Source organism: Durio zibethinus, chromosome 2 (assembly GCF_047325235.1).
Source record: "Durio zibethinus cultivar Kanyao isolate XHJ-2024 chromosome 2, ASM4732523v1, whole genome shotgun sequence".
Taxonomy (NCBI): Eukaryota; Viridiplantae; Streptophyta; class Magnoliopsida; order Malvales; family Malvaceae; genus Durio; species Durio zibethinus.
Genome location: NC_143163.1, coordinates 9,354,728 through 9,374,791, shown reverse-complemented (window position 1 = coordinate 9,374,791; position 20,064 = coordinate 9,354,728). Strand labels below are relative to the sequence as shown.

Below are 20,064 nucleotides of genomic sequence, written 5' to 3'. Positions count from 1 at the left end.
AAATTAATTTGATTGATTTAATTAATTTTTTAATAAATCAAATAATAAAATATATTAAATTAAAATTAAAATTTTTTATATTTAAAATAATTTAAATAAAATAATTTATAAAAATATTAAAATATTAAATTCAAATTTTTAATAACTTGAAATGAAATAGGTACTTTCTTATATTTTAAGTTTTATATAAATTTTATTATATTTCGTTCAAAATTTTGATTAATTTAATTTTTTAATTGAATTAATAAAATTTTTTAAAATTTTTAAAATTATTTTTGACAATTAATTAAAATTAATTTAATAATTAATTGATTAACAAAATTAAATCTATTTATTCAATTAATTCCATTAAAATTAAATTTTGAATACCGCTGTTAAAGCGAATGAATGCTGCAAAAACACTGAGAGAAGAATCCAAGAAGTTTTCAAGATGGATCTTCTTTATCTCGATATGAGCGTTTTCAGTGGCCGAAAAGAGGCTCTCAACAGCCCATCATTACTGCTCAATGGATCTCACCAAGCCTATTTGAATCCGTCACGTAGGTCAAAGATGGATCGTGTGTTACTTACATTAGCAAAGGAAGGTCTAAGTAATTTCGTTAAATGGTTCATAATGTAATTGAATACGGTGACATGCAATTAATTTTTGAAACTTATGATCTTTTATATATGTTGGGAGCATGATTATTAGAATCGGATTGGATTATCAATCCTACAAGATAAGCAATGAATCGATGTTAAAATCGATTTGATTCTGTAATTAAATTAATTTTATAATTAAATCATTGTATGCCAACTGTTTATATAATAAATTAGTAAACCGAACCCTATTTTTTTAATCGAGTTAATTCAATACCAATTAATAAGTTTAGGTAAAATATAAAAAATATCTTTCAAGTATTCACAATAATCTAATTAAACCATTATACTACTATTACATCTTAAAAAACTCCCCAATTCTTTGTTTTTTAATTATCAAAGCCCTTGCATTCTTATAATAATAATATGTTGGCATATTTTGAGATACGTAGATAATGATATTGTAAAAAAAAATTATATATGTATAAAAATAAGTAATTTCTTTAAAAAAATCTAACGAAAAATTTTATTAATTGATACTATAATTAAAAATAATTATAAAAATAACAATATATAAAAAATTAATAAAAAATAAAATAGTAATAAAAATAATTAATTATTTGACCATAATCGAAAATAATTAATAGAAGAATATATATATATATGTAATACTAATAAAAAAATCTACATTTATACAAAAATATAAAAATAATTTTAATTTTCTTTTTACTAATTTTCATATAAATATAAATATTTTCTTTTTATTAATTTTATATATAGATTTTTTTATTACATAAAAATTAATTATTATATATTAATAAACAATATTTATGTTTTAATAAATATAAATAATAATTATTTATAATTATTTATTACTTATTATTTATTAAAATATAAATATTATTTCTAACTATTAAAATATAAAATATGATTTTAATAAAATATTAAATAATTTCATTTTTAACTAGTAATTAATTGTTCTATACATTTTATATTGTAAAATTTGTAATTTATGATATACCTTAAAATTTATATTTTTATAGTTGAATTATTAAACTATAACTTTAGTTAAAAGTTAGAATTTTAAAATTTTAAAATATTTATATTTTTATAATATTTTTTATTAAACCGATAATTGATCCATTGATCTGATAATCCGAAACTATGAATGGTTTAATATTCGATTTGATTATGATAACCATAGTTGGGGGGCTTTTGAATAAGAAACTAGCAAAGATTTTTACAGAATAGAATAAGGGAAAGCTTGAAAGTTTCTTAATGGAGATAATATATGATATTTTTAGAGTTAAGAAGAGCTGGATGATATGTATTTGATGGATAAGATTTTAGGTAAGATTGGGAAAAAAAAGAGTGGATTTAAATAACGGTTTGTTTGTAGAATAGTTGCTGCTATTTTACGGTAGTGTCACTATTCGCCACTACTATCAAATAAAAATTGAATTAGATTTTGAATCACCATAACTCTGTTTTCCATAGAAAGCCAAAGGAAAAAGATAAGGCATTCAAGAATAAATTAGGCATCAACATCAATCCAGCCTCAATTAAACTCACATTCAGCCTTAATGGTTAATCTAACACAATCAGATCAACAGAAAACTAATTTGGTAAGCATCAAGTAATTACCTTAAAAAAATTACAAATTTTTGTTGAATTGAATCTTTTATTGGAGTGGATTGGTGAAGTTGAGAGTTGAGTATATCCATTCTCCATCATCCATCATTCACTAGTGAGGACTCTAAATTTGGTGGTGATGGTTATTGGGTGGGTAGCAATAAGTTTTCTTGGTTGAGGATTATGATTGCGGGTGGATTGAAATTTAAAGCAAATCATCAAATTATAAGGCCACAGGAGAGGGCAAGAAGCTAGCGATAGGTTACTTTAGGGGATAGAACCGAAAGTGGTGTTTTGGGGCTTTTGGCCTTCTAAGGGGCATTTGGTTTAAGGGAATCTGCATATTTTTTTCTCGAAATCTTACTGTTGGGTATTTGATTCCAACGTTTGGTTTAGGATAATCTGATTCTAGGAAAAACTGAAAAATTTTCAACAATATCCAAAGTTTCAAAATAAAAAACTCACATTTTTATGTGGTATTTTAGGATTCCGGAGGGAAAAGTAATGTTATTTTCAAAATTGACCTGATTAAAAAATTGTGAAATAGTCGTTACCATTTTGAAAAGCATATTTAAAAATGAATGCAAGTTAGTTGTAAGTTTTTGCTGGTGAGACTTAAAAGGTGAAAAGTGAGAGATTGAGATTAGAGTGTGAGAAACTAAGAATGAGACAAAGAAGTGAGAAGGATAAGGAAAAAAAAAAGAGAGGTGAGTGTTGAAAGATTCTAAACAGGGAAGAGATAGGGTTTTTTTAGGGCATGTAACCTTTTTTAGTTAAGAAAAATTGTATTAATTGTAGAAATTTTTAGAAATTTTATTAGATGAAAATTTTATGAGGGAAATTTCTAATTAAACAAATTTAAGAATTAATGTAATATAGATATAGAAATTTCGAAGAAAATTGCTTGATGAAAATTTACAGGGTGAATTTTTTATAATTTAGATGAAAAATAATTAAAATTAAATGATTGATTTTATTATTTATTAATTTATAATTTTGTATTTATATTTGCTATTAAATCAAATATGAATATTTTATTATAATTTAAAAAATCTATAAATATTTTTTCAGATAAATAAAAAAATAAGGCATCATAAACAACTTTAAAAATTATAAAATAATTTTTGTAATAATAATTATAATAATTATATTTTATAATAAATTGTGTAAAATAAAAAAAATAATGATCACGATGATCGTAATAACCATGATAATCGAAAATACGATAATGACCTTAATTTAAATCTCTAAAGGTCATGTTTGATGCATAAGATTATTAATATGATAAGATAATAATCATACTATATATTGTTTGATTTATATTTAAGGAAATGGATAGGAATTGCAAAGAGGATTAATATCTTCTTAATATAGGATTATTCAATCCTCCTTAAGGGGATTAAATTTACATGTCCAATTATACTTTTAAAAATTATATTAATAATTTAAATTGTATAAATTTTAAGAAAAAATAATTTTGATAAACAAATAAATTATTTTATTCTAACCTTTGTATATATCAAATATAAAATAAAATAATATTATTTAATTTAATTTTATTCATAATATTATATTATCTTATCTTATTATAATTTTATGTATCCAATATCATGGAAAGAGACTGACGGGGGGTCATTTTTTAACCAAACCAAAGATGAGAATTGTAAGGAATGGTATTATAAGGTTGCTGTCAATGATGAAATGATCGAGTATTATTACATTTATTATATTCTGAGGCCATGGTCAATTTCAATTTGGGAGAACATGCAAACAATCTTTGACATAGAAATCAAGAAAATGAAAGTCAATAATTACTAAATTTGGGGAGTTTGAATTGGAAGGGCCAACTATAATCCACTCAACTAATGAGACATTTATGTTAGGCCTGGAGCAATAAACACAACAATGCAAAAGTAATATATCGCAATAAACCCACAGTAATAGACAACAATCAACAATCAACAACGTAAAAAAATAAAACACACCAAGATTTACGTGAAAAACCCTCCAGTGTAGAGGAAAAAAATCATAGATCACAAGAAAAATCTCTACTATTAAATAATGGATATACAAAGTTATTCTATAGCTAAAACTAGAGCTAATCAACAACTAGAGAGACAATTAGAGAAATCTCACCAAATATGTGACTCAACAAATACATATTGGATTTGTTCCTAGAGAGCTTCAAACCTGATCTTCATTGTTCAGAATGTAAAACTCTGAATCAAAAACCTACTGACAAAATTTCAGCTCAATCGGATCACGGATCGACTTTCGTTCAACCAACTCTCCCTTTTTTATTTCTCTCTATCTTTCTGGCTTTTCTTTTTTTTAGTTTTACGACACCACCTTAAAAATAGTCCTGCCTCTTTTTATTAAGTAGCTAGGGCACTGTGTAAAAAGAAAGACCAAGGCCTATGGCCTTTGATTGGTCCAAAACCAATTACATGGGATTTGACCTCATTTTTCTAACAATCTTCCTCTTCAGTCGCATTAGGAGGAGATTCATCACCATAGCGGCTTCATTTGGAACTTACCTTAGCTAAGGAACTCATTCCGGCTAAGTTACTGTAGAGCTCAGGCTTTTTCCTGAGAAGTATCTTAGTCAACATATCTATTGCATTTTCATATGTATGGACTTTCTTTAATAGCATTTGTTGTTCCTTAATCACTAAACGTAACCAATGATATCTAACATCAATATGCTTTATTCTAGTATGGTACATGATATTTTTACTCAAATCTAAAGCACTCTAGCTATCACAAAATATCACATACCCTTTCTAATTTATCTCCAAATCAAGAAGAAAAGGTTTCATTTAAAGTATTTCTTTACCTGCTTTGGTTGCTGTAATATACTCAGCTTTTGTAGTTGACAAAGCAACATATTTTTGTAACTTAGACTATCAAGTCAGTTTTTTCTGCAAAAGTGAACAAATATCTTGAAGTAGATTTTCTACCATCAAGATCACTTGCCATGTTAGCATCAGTAAACCCTTTTATAATTGGTTGTGAAATTTTATAACTCAAGCACATTTTTGAGGTACCCCTCAAATATCTAAAAATTTATTTCACTGCTTCCTAGTGAACTTTTTTCCAGATTAAAAAGAAATATGATTATTACACCAATTGCATGAGCAATGTCAGGTAGTATACAAACCATAAGATACATTAAAGAACTGACTGTAAAAGAATAAAGAACACTAGACATAGCTAGTGCTCTTCTTTAGACACCAAACAAGATTTTTTACTTAGATGAAAATAGTTGGCAAGTGGACTACTAATTGATTTAGTATGTTGCATGTTGAATCTACTAAGCATCCATTCAACATATTTTTCTTATGACAACCACAGCTTTTCAGCTCTCCTATCCCAGATAATGTCTATAGTGAGAATCTGCTTTGCTGGACCTAAATCTTTCATTTCAAAGGACTTAGATAACTGTTCTTCTAACCTACGAACCATACCAGCATCTTGTCCCATAATCAACATATTATCAACATATAATAAGAGAATAATGAAGTTACCATCAAAATTTTTTTTGACATATACACAAGGATCCACTACCGTTCTTTTATAGTTGTGGTTCACCTTAAAAGAATCAAACTTTTTGTACTACTATTGCGAAGCTTGTTTCAAGCCATATAAGTTTTTTTTCAATTTGTAAACTAAGTACTCTTTTTCTTTCACTTCAAACCTTTGGCTGATTTATATAAATGTCTTCCTGCAAGTCACCATGCAAGAATGTAGTTTTAACATCAAGTTGCTCAAGCTCAAGATTCTACTAGCTGTTAATCTTAGTACCACTCGAATAGAACTCATCTTCACAACTAGAGCAAAAATGTCATAAAAATCGATACCTGATTTTTGAGAAAAATCTTTCACCACCAATCGAACTTTGTACCTCACTAGTTTGTCACCATTCTTTTTCAACTTGAACACCCATTTATTCTTCAATGGCCTCTTTTTTTTTGAAAGTTTAATAAGACATATTTACCATTTTTTTGTAATGACTCCATCTTTTCTTTCATTGCTTTAACCAATGCTCTCTATTTGAAGTGACTTGCACATCTTGAAAACTCTCTGGCTCCCCCTCACTAGTAACTAAAATAAAATCTAAACTTGGATATTTATTAGATGGCCTATGCTTTCTAGTAGATCCTTTAGGTTGAAACTTTACACTACCTAATGTCGAAGGTAGCTCCCCCTGCTCAACACTCTTTGGTGGAGAAGAATGCTCCCTCTACTCAAAACTGATTGCATCTGGCTTATCACTAACTGCGGTTGGTTCATTCATATCTCCAAGTTCTATTTTTTGCTCATTTTCACAATCTGTGGCTCTTTCTTATGGAATCCCTATCGATGTTGAAACATCACACTCAACAATACCCTATGTAGTCTTCTCATTTTTTTCAAAGTCTGCTATGGTTCTTTTTTATGAAAGACTACATCTTTGCTTCTAACTACTTTTCTTTTCATTGGATCCCATACCCTGTAGTCAAAATCCTCATCACCATGTCCTACAAATACACATTGTGTGACTTTATTGTCAAGCTTTGATATCTTTTTTTTTGGTACATGTAAGAATGTTTTACACTTGAAAACTTTTAAATAAGAGTATGAAACATCTTTCCCTATCCACACTCTTTCTGAAATATCAAAGCCCAAAGGAATTGATAATGATCTGTTAAGTAAATAACAAGCTGTGTTAATTGCTTCACTCCAAAATGGCTTTAGTAATTTTGCCATCCTCAACATACATCTAATTTTTTCTACAATGGTGCGGTTCATCTTTTTAGCTACACCATTATGCTGCGATGTTTCAAGTTTTGTCATCTCATGCCTGATCTTATGCTTTGAATAGTACTTTTTAAAGTTTTTGGATATGTATTTTTCATCATTATCAGTCCAAATACATTTTAAGGGTAACCCTATTATCTTTTTCACTATAGCATGAAATTTTTGAAAATACCATAATACCTGGCTTTTGTTTTTCAACATATATACCTAAGTCTTACATGAAACATTATCAATAAAAGTAATAAAATACATACTACCACCTAATGACTCAACATCAGTGAGATCACATACGTCAAAATAAATCAATTCTAATTTTTTTTTTCTGAAAACTTTTACAAAAAAAACTCTACGATGCTTACCAAACATATAATGATCACATGAATCGAGAGACATACCTTTCGTCAAGGGAATGAGAGATTAGCTTGCCAAAACTTGTAACTCTTTCTCACTCATGTGTGCTAGCCTTTTATGCCATAAGTTTACTAAAGCATCATCCTCAACGACATTTATCAGGTCACCGTTCAATTGCATCCATATCTTATATATTATGCAGCATAATTTTCCCTTTGCAACTATTATAGATCCTTTAAAAAGCTTTCATTATCCATTCTTTTGTTGACTCTTATATTCCTCCTTATCAAGGACATTAATAGCAAGCAAGTTCATTATCATATCCGAAATGTATCTGATATCCCTCAAAGTCAACATGCAACCTGTATTAATTTGTACAACAATATCACTAATCCCAATAATCTGCGACACACTTTTGTTTTCCATTTTAGTGTAACCAAAGTTCCTTACTTTGTAAATTATAAATATGTCACTCCTATGTCAACTATCCACTTAATATTGAGATCACCAATATGATTACAATCAATATGTGTACATATCAAAACAACTGAATCACTATCTGAATTTATTGTTGCAACATTACCATCATCTGAGCTCTTACTTTTCTCATCTTTCCACTATTGCTTTAAGATTTTACAATATCATTTTATATGACCTGCTTTATCATAATGAAAACATTTCACTTTATCTCTGAACTTGGATCTATGTTTAGACTTACTATGACCTTTTAAGTTCTGACCTCTATTGATGTTTTTACCTCTGTTCTCTGTGACCAGAGTTTGATTCTCAAGATTTACATCTTTTTGCCTTACTTTTTTATTAACCATACTGTCATTTACCATTTCCTATGTCATCTTGTAATTAGGAGCTGAATTAAGAACAATCATAACTAGAGTATTTTAGCTATCTGGCAATAAACCCAAAAGAAATAATGCCTTCATTTTATCATCTATTTTAAGCTCCATAGTAGTCATCCGATTAAATATACCTTAAAAATCACTTAAGTGCTCTGTAATAGATCGTCTATCCCCATACTATAAAGTTACAAGCTTTTTAACAAGCATAACTTTATTCATACCTATTTTTGTCTGATATAATGCTGCCAATTTTTTTCAAATAAGGTAGGCATCTGCTTCATGCACTACATGATGAAACACATTAATATCAACCCATTTTCTGATTGTAACCAGCATTTTTTTGCCTAACTTCTTCCAATTTTCATCTTTCATATATGTTGGTTTAGTTGAATCACCCAATATCAACTTATACAAATCTTTGTAATATAAATGATTTTCCACCATACGCTTCTAAATTGAATAATTTGATGCTGTCAATTTTATCATGGAACCTGTATCACCCTCTATGATCTCAAATAGAATTTATTTCTATCTTGGGCTGCTTCTGTATTGTTGTCTCAAAATAACCCTTGCTCTGATATCACTTGTTGGGCCTAAAGCAGTAAACACAACAACGCAGAAGTAATATATCACAATAAACCTATAGTAATAGACAACAATCAATAATCAACAACGCAGGAAAAATAAAGCACACTAAGATTTACATGAAAAACCTTTTATTGTAGAGGAAAAAACCATGAATCACTAGAAAAATATCAAATAATAGATATACAAAGTTTTTCTCTGGCTAAAACTATAGCTAATCAACAACTAGAGAGACAATTGGAGATATTTTACCAAATAGGTGACTCAACAAATACACACTAGATTTATTCCTAGAGAATTTTAAACTTGATCTTCACCGTTTAGAATGTAGAACTTTGAATCATAAACCTACTGATAAAATTTTAGATTAATCAGACCACAGATCGACTTCTGTTCAATCAACTCTCATTTTTTCCTTTTTCTTTATCTTTTTGGCTTTTCTTCTTTTTTGGTTTTGCAACACCACCTTAAAACAATCCCACCTCTTTTTATTAAGTAGCTATAGCACTGTGAAAAAAGAAAGACCAAGGCCTATGGCTTTTGATTTGTCCAAAATAAATTGCATGGGGTTGGACCCTATTTTTCTAACAATTTATTTATCCTTACCATTCTAAATGGATAAGCGGATACCTTTACTTGCTTTTGAAACTTAATAATGTTGCTCAATAAGATTTTAGCAATCCCAAATGGCCACACCATTTATCAAGAGTCATGAATTTCTGTGGCAAAAAGGCATACTACCTTTGAAACTAAGAAAAAAGGCAGACATTGAAGTTCTTGGCTATTCCTATTACCAAAGTTAGGAAAATGAATTGGAGAAGTCTACTGGAAATTTAAATGAAGTTGCTATTGTGCTTAAGGCAATGATTTGATTGAATAATTTAATTAAGGTAGGTCATTATGGTGTCCTAATTAAGGACTTTTGCAAGGTGAAAGAGTTTGATGAGTAATCAAGTTGCTGAATAAGCTTACTGAGAAGGATCATAAGGATTGAGTGTTAAAATTTTGGAAACTGTCATGAAAGGACATGTTGAAGAAGCCTTGGGTTGAATTGAGCTACTGATGCAAAATAAATGTCCACCCAATTTAGATAGCCTTCTATCTATGCTTTTTGAAAAAGGAAAAACTATTGCAACTCTTAAGTTGTTAGATTTTGGTTCAAAGAGATGCTATAATATAGACTTTTCAAGTTATAAAAAGGTGAATATCTTTGTTTTTTTTTTTGGCAATTGGGGCAGCTACTTCTTTCTTTCCTTTTATCTTCTTTACTGGTTATAACGAGAAAATAAATCTATTATTTATTATGATTTTAATATATTAGTTTTATTTTTTAATTGAAATGTTTTTTACATAATTTTTTAAAATGATACTAAACGCTATTTAAATGTATTTGATAATTTTTCAATATACTATTGGTCATTTAATTATGATTATATTTTTAAAATGGTTGCCTAACTATTAAATTTTTTGATTTATCATTAAATTTTGAATAAATATTTTTTTGTTATTTAATTGTTGTTTTTAATGATAAGATGTCAAATGGCATTACTAATATGCCATGTGATATTATAAGTTTTGAAAAAAAATAATTGCTGATGTCGCAATATGACATAACACTTGACAGCTAACGTGTTATAATTACATCAGTGTATTATTAGAGACTAATATTTGGATGATTAGAAAATTATTTATTCCAACTTTAATGATCAAATTGAAAATTTTAATAATTTAGTGCATATTTAAAAAACATGCCCATAATTAAATGACCAATAGTATAATTTACCCTTTTATTATGTAATCCAAATCACATGTGGTAAAAAACTAATTACTTACAAATAAGATTTTAAAATTAATGAAATTAAGTTTACGATTTTTACTTAAGCAATTATTTTATTTATATACCATAAAATTTTTTTCTTATTTTGAAAAAATATATCAAGTATCAAGTCAGACAAATTTAGCATTTGTTTTATATTCAAATTGATTAGGTTAGAAAATTTTGGATTTAGGTTGTCTAGTTTATCATTGGATACTCAAATTTCAAGTATTTTTTATCAAATTATTTTAGATTCGAGTTACTACATATATTGAGTGATTCTAGAACTCAATTTACATATATCAAATTATTTTGGGGTTCGAGGTATCTGGTTCATTTGGTCATTTTAAAGTAGAAGTTATTATGGGTAAGATTAATAGTTTAAATTTTGAAAAATTTAAACTTTGAGTCTATTTAATAAAAAATATATATCTTTATTATTAATATTTATCATTTTTAATAATATATTGTGTATTTTTGTTGTATCAACATTCAATATAATTTGGCTTTGAAAACCATAATAATAATAATAATAATAATAATAATAATAATAATTTGGCTTTAAAAACATAAAAAAAGAAATTATAATATTTTTGATTGATGAAAAAATTTATTTTATGATTTGAAATTTTCAAGAAAATGGAAGCAACTTTATCACAACTAAATACTTAATAGTTGAAAAAACAAACATTAAGCTGGTTGTAACTTAAAAGGTGAAAATTATTATGAGTTTATATTTAATATATTGTCACTATATAGATTTTATACATTGTCAGTGAATCAGATAATGATAACTCATTAATAAAAGTGAATCGAATGATAAAACCTCATTAATTTAGATAATAACATCCATTAATGAGTAAATTTTTTTAATTTGTGTATATTTATTTTAAAGATTTATATTTGTTCATTAATAAGTTATTTTAATTTATGTATATTTGTTTTAAGGAAAAAGTGTTATTATCTGATTTACTGACGTATATAAAATATATATATTGATAGTGTATCAAATAGAAACTCAATTATTATATAATTTCATTAATGGATGAAAACCTTGCACTAAATTATTTGAATATATATATATATATATATATAAATTTATATTGATTAAAAGAGATTAAGAGCAAAATGGAAACATATAATGGATAATATATATATATATATATATATAAACCTTTTATTTCTGTTAGCTTTTTAGGTGAGATAGTGATCCAATAGAGGGAGTGAATTGGATCTTTCCAAATTCGTCCAAAACAATGATTATAATATAATTGAATGAAAATTAAAACCAATATCAAAATATGATGCAAATAACAATAAGTTGATGAACTATAAGCAAATATAAACTATAATCAAAATAAAGAGATAGTGATAGAGAAATCAAACAAAAGGATTTATAAATATTCGTCATTTTCCATAAGGCACCTATGTCTTCTTTTCTTAGTTCTCCATACTAAGGATCAATACACTAATTGAAGAAAATATCTTACAAGATACAAACCTATCTTATACTAGATCTCTATTTGTTTCTTAAGGCTTAAAAAACAATCTCTACATTTACAATATCAAGAGGATACCTCACCTCTTACTTACAAGATAACCTAAATGATTTTTGCAAACTAAAATACCTCTATAGGTTGAATGTTTGCCTAATAAAGTATCAAGAAATTTGATGAATGAACAACAACAATGATTTGGATATAACAAATACAAAGATATAGACTTTAAAGCTCTAAAACTTTTGATTTCTTTGAGAGAATGAATATATGACTTATTTGATCTTACTCTCTTGATTCATCAACCTTCTTGGTGTGTTGGAGTGCCCAATTTATAGAGAAATTGAAAAACTAGCCATTGGGGATGGTTTGGAAGAAGAAATGCCCATTGGAAGCTTGAAAAACTAGTTGTTATATACAACTCTGGGTAGACCAGATCGATCAGGTAAGGAACCAAATCGATCCCTTCTACAACTTTTTAACCCAACAATAATTCTGTATAAAAAATAGATCGATCCTTTTAAATGGGGATTGATTGGGTCATCAACCAATCAATTCCTACAGGGGGGATCAATTTGGTCAAACTGGGTGGTTTTCTCCTGTTTTGCACTCTACTTACTAATTTGACCATATCTTGAGTTATACAATTCTAAATCAAAAACAGTTTGAACATTTAGAAACTTGACTTAAAAGGGCTTTCTATTCATATAAAATTCATCACATAATTCATTATACACGAATTATAGTGAATTTTTAAAGCTGCCTTTTGTGCAGTTTTTAGACAACTATAAAGTGTTTGGTAAAAATTTAAAATCTTTTCTTAAAAAATTTGGATTTTGATTTTGTTTAATCCATTAGAAAGTAGACTCAAAGAGCTTTCCAACCATATAAAATTTAAATATTAAAACTTTGTGAATTAATATAAAAAAATAAAACAAGTTCAATGTTGAAAAACTTTGTTCTTGTAAAAAAACTTTCTTAAGTTAATATATTTCTTAAAACCAATATTATCAAAATTTTATTGAGTCCAAAATGAATAAGTTCACTTTAAAAACAAAAATTGAACTTTCATTTAAGCTCAAATAAATAATGTTTAAAGATAGTTTTGATTTGAGAAATAAGAAAACATAAAGAAATGTTTGTTTAAACTTTAAAAATCATATTATTTATTTAGTACTAAAATATAAAACTTAAGAACATGTACTAAATAAATCTTTTGTCAAAATCTTGATCAAGCTTATTTAGCTTAATATTTTATTATTTCGAAATAAGGATCAATTCAAGGCAAGCAATCTTTCTTTTTTTGATATGACAAAACTTAAAGATAAATTTGCCCGATAAAAAGCTTTCTTTAAGACATGTAAGATTTTGAATAACTCCCTTTAAACTTTGCAAGGTAAAATTTTCCCTCAATTTAGGCATCCTAATTCAACACAGCTTAACTAACATATATTAGAGCGTATATAACAATTAAGCACACACAAACAAATGTCGATCAAGCACAAACAAATTTGTTCACAAAATATTTCTCCCCTTTTTTGTAACAGCAAAAAGGTATGAACAAATAAACACAAAAAATTTTTAGCAAATATATTCATGAAACATATCTCCTCTTTTTTGTTTGAGCTTTTTATACCAAATGTTTAAGCTCCTCTACCAATTGTAAAAGAAAGAGAGATCAATTTAAGGCATGTGACAAAATGCATGATGCTTATAATATCAAAAGTATTTTGAATGTATGTAATCAAGTATAATATACATAATGAAATTCATATACATGTATTCAAGCACAAAAGTATAAATGTATCCAATTAAAATGTTTTAGCACAAAATCATTCATTCAACCTAACCACATGAAATTTATGAGTAAAAGGATAATAAATGATATGCAACCTACTCATAAATCATGTTATCATAAGATGTGCTTAGAACCTAAAACATCAATAACAATTAAGTATAAATTTAAAGCCCATGCATACAAGCTCATACCAATTGTTCAAAATATGTTATCACAAAACATACCAATTATTATCACAAAACAAATCCAGCAAAATTGTATTATAAGATTTCTTCTGCTTTCCAAAATAAGGATTAATCAATTTAAGACACATAATTTTGATTGAAAGGTACAAACTATATCAATGATAGGCACATAAACAAGTGTCCATGAAAGTTAAACATTGTTATTAATTATTAGCAACTTTATTCAACAACTTTTATAGAGCACACATACTTGATAAGAGCAATAGTTGAACCAGCAATATCTATCATTTAAGAACAAGTAATTCATCAATTCAAAATAAAAAAAAAAGATAAAACAATTAAGCATAAGATCTAAAATATTTCACAAAATTAATAAATCAATTTAGCACAAGAGTAAGTATATTTAAGAATATTTTAAAAACCAAGAGATAAAAAATTTAAACACTCTCAAATTACAATGATTAAGGTCAAGTTTAATCAATGATCATTTAAGCACATATCTTGATCAAGTTAATATATAAAACTAAGAATCAATGTATATCTTTTTAGCACAAGATGTTCATCAATTCACCTCAAAACAATTGTGTATATCACAATCAAGCTTAAAGAATTCACAAGATCCAAGCATTATAAATATATTGAGCAATTTTAAACATCATGGTCATATAGGCATGTTCAACAATCACAAATCAATATGTATAAAAATTACAAAAGTTATTTCTATCATGCCAAAACCATTCAAACAAATATATTCATGCAAAATACAATAGGATAATCCATTCAAAGTTTAATATGTCCAGGATTTTGATTTTTGCACTTTAAAACTCAGTTTTGCTTGAAAAATACCTTAATAAATCTTAAAACTAGTCAAGCTCATTTTTAACCATCTTGAACCTTTCCAACAAGTTTCAAATGACAAAACAAAGTTGTTCAAGTGGTCATTTGGTATTAGAAACAAGGAAATAAAAAAGTAAATTCTTAATCCCATATTTCCTTGAAAAAGGCTATTAAAATAGACAAATATGTTCAAACACACATTTAAGCTCTTCAAACCATTTAGAAAAGTTTTATATCACACTTTGAAAAAGTGCAAATGGTTTTTATGCCCATAAATGTTTAAAAACAAGATTTGATATTTTAAACTCTACAATCCTTTGAAACTTGCATGTAACACTTATGAAAATTTTAAACCATTGCAAGTTATCAAGTTATCTTTGTTTGGACAAGTTTAAATCATTGAATTCAAGATATTCAAATTTATTTTCATTTAAAAACTTGATAAAACAATATTTCATATTTTAAAACTTGACTCTAGCAAAGATCATTTTCAAAGCAAAATATAAAATTTCAAAATCATTAAGCTTTGAGTGCTCCCTTTAAATTTGTGCATAAATAAAAAAATAATTTAGCACACAATTAACCACATCAAGCATATATAAAATATATCTCAAGCATTAAACACAATATCAACAAACATGAGGAATATATTAAAATCATACATTCAAGAGAAAAAAAAATAAATGCATACTAAATTTAAGTTCACATATATCAAATAAAATTGGTATATTCAAGATATATTAATAATGCATATACCAATATCCATTAAGCATTCAATGTCTAACAAGAATAGGCAATTAATTTCATATTCACTTAAAATAAAAGTTTAAAGGTTGCCCATCTTCATTGTGTGTCTAGAGTTCCATTCTTCAAAATCACATTGTAACTCCTTACTCTAGCACACCTACAACAGACAATCTCATTTGATTTTTGTACCCAAATTGTTTTGGTTCCTTAAGAGTTAGTGATTAAGTCTCTAGTTCTTTTTGAAACCCATACTTGCTTAATTCTAAATGAAACTTTTATTTTTATAGGATAAGTATATGTATTATGACCATGAAAATAACAAAAATTGCATTTAATCATTTTAGTACTTAATGAACTCTATAAAATCTTTTGTTTTTCATTCACCAATTCATCAAATTTCTTTTTCAAAACAATATTTTCTTTGTCTAAAAATTCATTTCTACTTTGAGAGGTTTCAAAATCTATTTTCACTTTTTCATTTTCTTTTTCCAAAATATTTTTTGCATTAATGAAAAAATCATTTTAAACATTCAATTTTGAAATCTTTTTCTTATATTTCCTCTTCATTGATTCACATTCAATATATAACTCATTATAAGCATCTTGCAATTCATCAAAAGTATATGAATTTGAATCAATAGAATTTGAGGTTATCTGGATCTTCAAGAGCCATAAGATATGATGCACTTTGGTTGGAGGTTTGTTTTTCATGTATTTTCTCCAACTTACTCTATATCTCATTTAAGGTGGAGCAATTTGAGATCAAATTGAAGTAGTAGGCATCTAAAGCTCCAAAAAGAATGCACTTGCCTTTGCATGATTCATTATTTGCTTCATATATTTTGCATCTTTGGAAGGAGTATTAAGTCATTTTTCCATCACATTCCATGCTCCAAAATCTTAGGCTATTATGAACGCCTTTGTCCTCATTTTCCATTCACAAAACTCATATTTATTGAATATAAGAGCTTTGAGGATTTTCTCACCATCTTGGAACTAAATTGAGCCATAAAATCTTTACTCAATGTGATTAAACCTGCAAAAAGAGACAAAGCTCTAATACCACTTTTAGGACCTTAGGCATTAACAATTTTTTCAAAAGCAATTGCTGTTAAGAAGGCATATATCTTAGCCTTATAGTGCATTCAGCATACACAAGCGCCCACGATATTCGAGCACATGGAGTTGATAGACACGACCAACTTTCGATCTGACAATAATTTCTATTTTTTTATTAAAAAAGCTAATATATAGTTACTACATAACATTTGATTCCCGTTTAAAATCAGCTTATTAATTTTTTTGCCTAAAATGATAAAAGAATCCTTGAACTTTACTAGTTTTTTTTGAATAAATTCTTATATTTTATTATACGTAAATAAACTCTTAAGCTTTATTTTGCTCTCAAATAAATCTTTAAACTTTAATTTATATCCAAATAAACTATTAACTTCAAATTTGTATCTAAATAAATCCTTAATATAAATCAATTTTTTATTTGAAATAAAAACTTATTAGAATACAAATAAAAGAATAAAGGTTTATATGAGTATAATAAAAGTATAACTTTTATCTAAGTAAAGTGGTAAATTTTAAAAAATTTTTATTATTTTAACATTAAAAAAAAGGGGGGGGGGAGACTCATATTTTTTTCATTTAAAAAAAAATCCGTAACTTTAAATGATTTACTGAACCTAAAAGTTTTCAAAGTTTTAAAAGTCATGATCATAACGGATTATTTCTCTGGTATTTGAGACAATAAAAGATTGAATACTAATCACTTGAACTAATCGCATATTTGTTGGCGACCATAGCAATTATTTATTGTGCCTTAACGTATCCAACTTTTTTTTTTTAATTGCTATGAGGGTTTTTCAAGGGTGTAACCAAGTTAAGAGTATTACTTTGAGCTAGGGCTGTAAACGAGCCGAGCCGAGCCGAGTAGTGAAAAGCTCGAGCTCGAGCTCGACTCACAACTCCGGGCTCGATACTCGGCTCGAGCTCGATCGAGTTTTATTTTTCAAGCTCGAGCTCGATTCGTGATCGAATTCGAGCTACTTGAGCTCGCTCGATTAAGCTCGATTAATATGTAAAAATAAGCTCGATTCGTATACTCGACAAGAGTTCGATTATTCAAGCTCGAACTCGAACTCGGATTCGAAATATTTTATTAATTAAAAAAAATAAAAATATATTTAAATATAAAAGTTCGATTAGGCTCGCGAGCTACTCGAGTCAGATATAAGAATACTCGAATTCGGCTCGATCGGTAAGTCGAGCTACTCGAGCTCGAGCTCGACTCGACAATAATCGAACCGAATTCGAGTTTTTTTCGAATCGAACCCGAGTAGCTTGCGAGTACTAATGTATCATTTACACCCCTACTTTGAGCTTAGGCCTCAGTGCATACATGGTGCAGGTTTTGGTGCTTGCAGGAACACACAGCCACAGCCACAGCCTCATTAGAATGGGCATTGTCTACTTTGCTTAATAACCCTGATGAGTTTAAAAAAGCAAGAGATGAATTGGATGCTGAAGTTGGTCAAGAAAACCTGATTGATGAATCACACCTCTCTAAATTACCTTACCTTCAAAATATCATATCCGAGGCATTTCGATTGTGTCCAGCTGCTCCGCTTTTCGTTCCACATCTGCTTATAATGACTGCACCATCGGTGAATACAATGTGCCACGAAATACCATGGAACTAATCAATGCATGGCCCGTTCAGAGAGATCTAGACTTGTGGGATGATCCACTTGTTTTTAAACCTGAAGGTTTTAGAATGGAGAGACAGAAAGCTACAAGTTCATGCCTTTTGGGTTGGGCAGGAGAGCGTGTCCTGGGGCAAGTCTTGCCCTTCGTGTGGTGGGCTTGACCTTGGGTTCATTGATTCAGTGCTTTGACTGGAAGAGAGTCGGCAAAGTGGAAATTGACATGACTGAAAAAATGGGCTAACCATACCCAAAGCTCAACCATTAGTGGCCATGTGCAAAGCCCGCCCGATCATAAACAAGGTTATACCCGAGGCAATTAAAAATGTGTAAGTTTTTTCTTCTTCAATCTTCATGGTTTAATGACAATTCGCTGTTGGTTTAATTTGGGGACAGTTCCTTTCAATATTTCCTATATGAACTATATTTTCTACCTATAAGATAATTATTCTAAAATTATACTTATTCTTATGCTAAAGAAGAGTACCATGTTACAGTTAACAGTGCATATGGCTCACAAATGCACTGTTATCAGAACAGTGCATTGCCCGTTTCGCCCTATCCGTAATTCCAGTAAAAAAAACTTAATCTCCCCCCAAAATTTATTTTGCCTTTGTTCTTAACAGCTAGGCTTAAGTTTTTTTTCCATTTTATTTTGTCTTTGGCGTTGGAGGCTACAATATTCTATGCTTTGGAATTCTAGATTTTTTTTTTTTTTTTAGATCAGAATCGATAGAAAAAATCCTGGGGAGAGGATAAACATAATAAAAATCAGGCAATTTGACCATTTGGAAGTAGCGAAGTGGGTCTTTTGGATAGAGAAGCCGTGGAATAAAGTTGCATATATAGTTTTTAGGTTGCTTTTGAAAAAAAAGGAAAACAAGTGTAGAAAAGGAAAAAGGAAGCAAAGAAGTTTCGAAAAAGGGGATTTTGTCACAGAATGATTGTGCCGTGATGAACAGATAAGAAAAAGAAGAAAGGAGTCAGCAGACGAGAGGAGAAATAAGAGAATAGCAGAAACAAATTTGATATTTTTCATTGATTATCTGATTTCATCACAGTGCTGTCCTATATAAGCTTATGGAAATTCCTGACTTTTGCTAATCACAAGGGTCCAATGAAAGTCCGTCTTGTGTTGATAGAGTAAAATGTGATACAACTCATATTAAATAAAAAAAAATTAATTATTGATGAATAAAAATAATTATCATTTGATAAATAATTATAACTATTTGAATATTAATTTATTATTATTTATAAATATCAAGATTGTACAAAAAATAATAATCATTTAAATATAAATTTAAATCTCTTCATTCATTATAAATAAATTTTTTAATATAATTATTTTTACTATTTCTACTTGAAGGCTTTTTGATATTTTATTATATCTTAAATGCATAATTATCTTTAAGAAAGTATTCTTTATATCTCAAAGTCAAAATTATTTTTTATTATTTTTATTCTCATTTATTTTTTTTTAATAATTTAAAAGCAATTATGAAATTTATATTTTACGAGAGGAAGATACAAGAAAAAGAAATTGACAAAGTTGACAAAACTGACTTTTAAAACAAGTATGGAAAGCTTTAAATATCCAAATAGTTTCTTGGTGAAATAAATACTAAATACAAGATAAGTTTTTTGTTATTATCTTTCTAATTTGT

The 20,064-nt window shown here is 27.7% G+C and overlaps 1 pseudogene; it reads left to right on the top strand.

The window, feature by feature from the left end:
- The first annotated feature begins 430 nt into the window (after positions 1 to 430).
- LOC111308108 (cytochrome P450 81D1 pseudogene) lies at positions 431 to 19,444 on the top strand (annotated as a pseudogene).
- Positions 19,445 to 20,064: the final 620 nt, after the last annotated feature.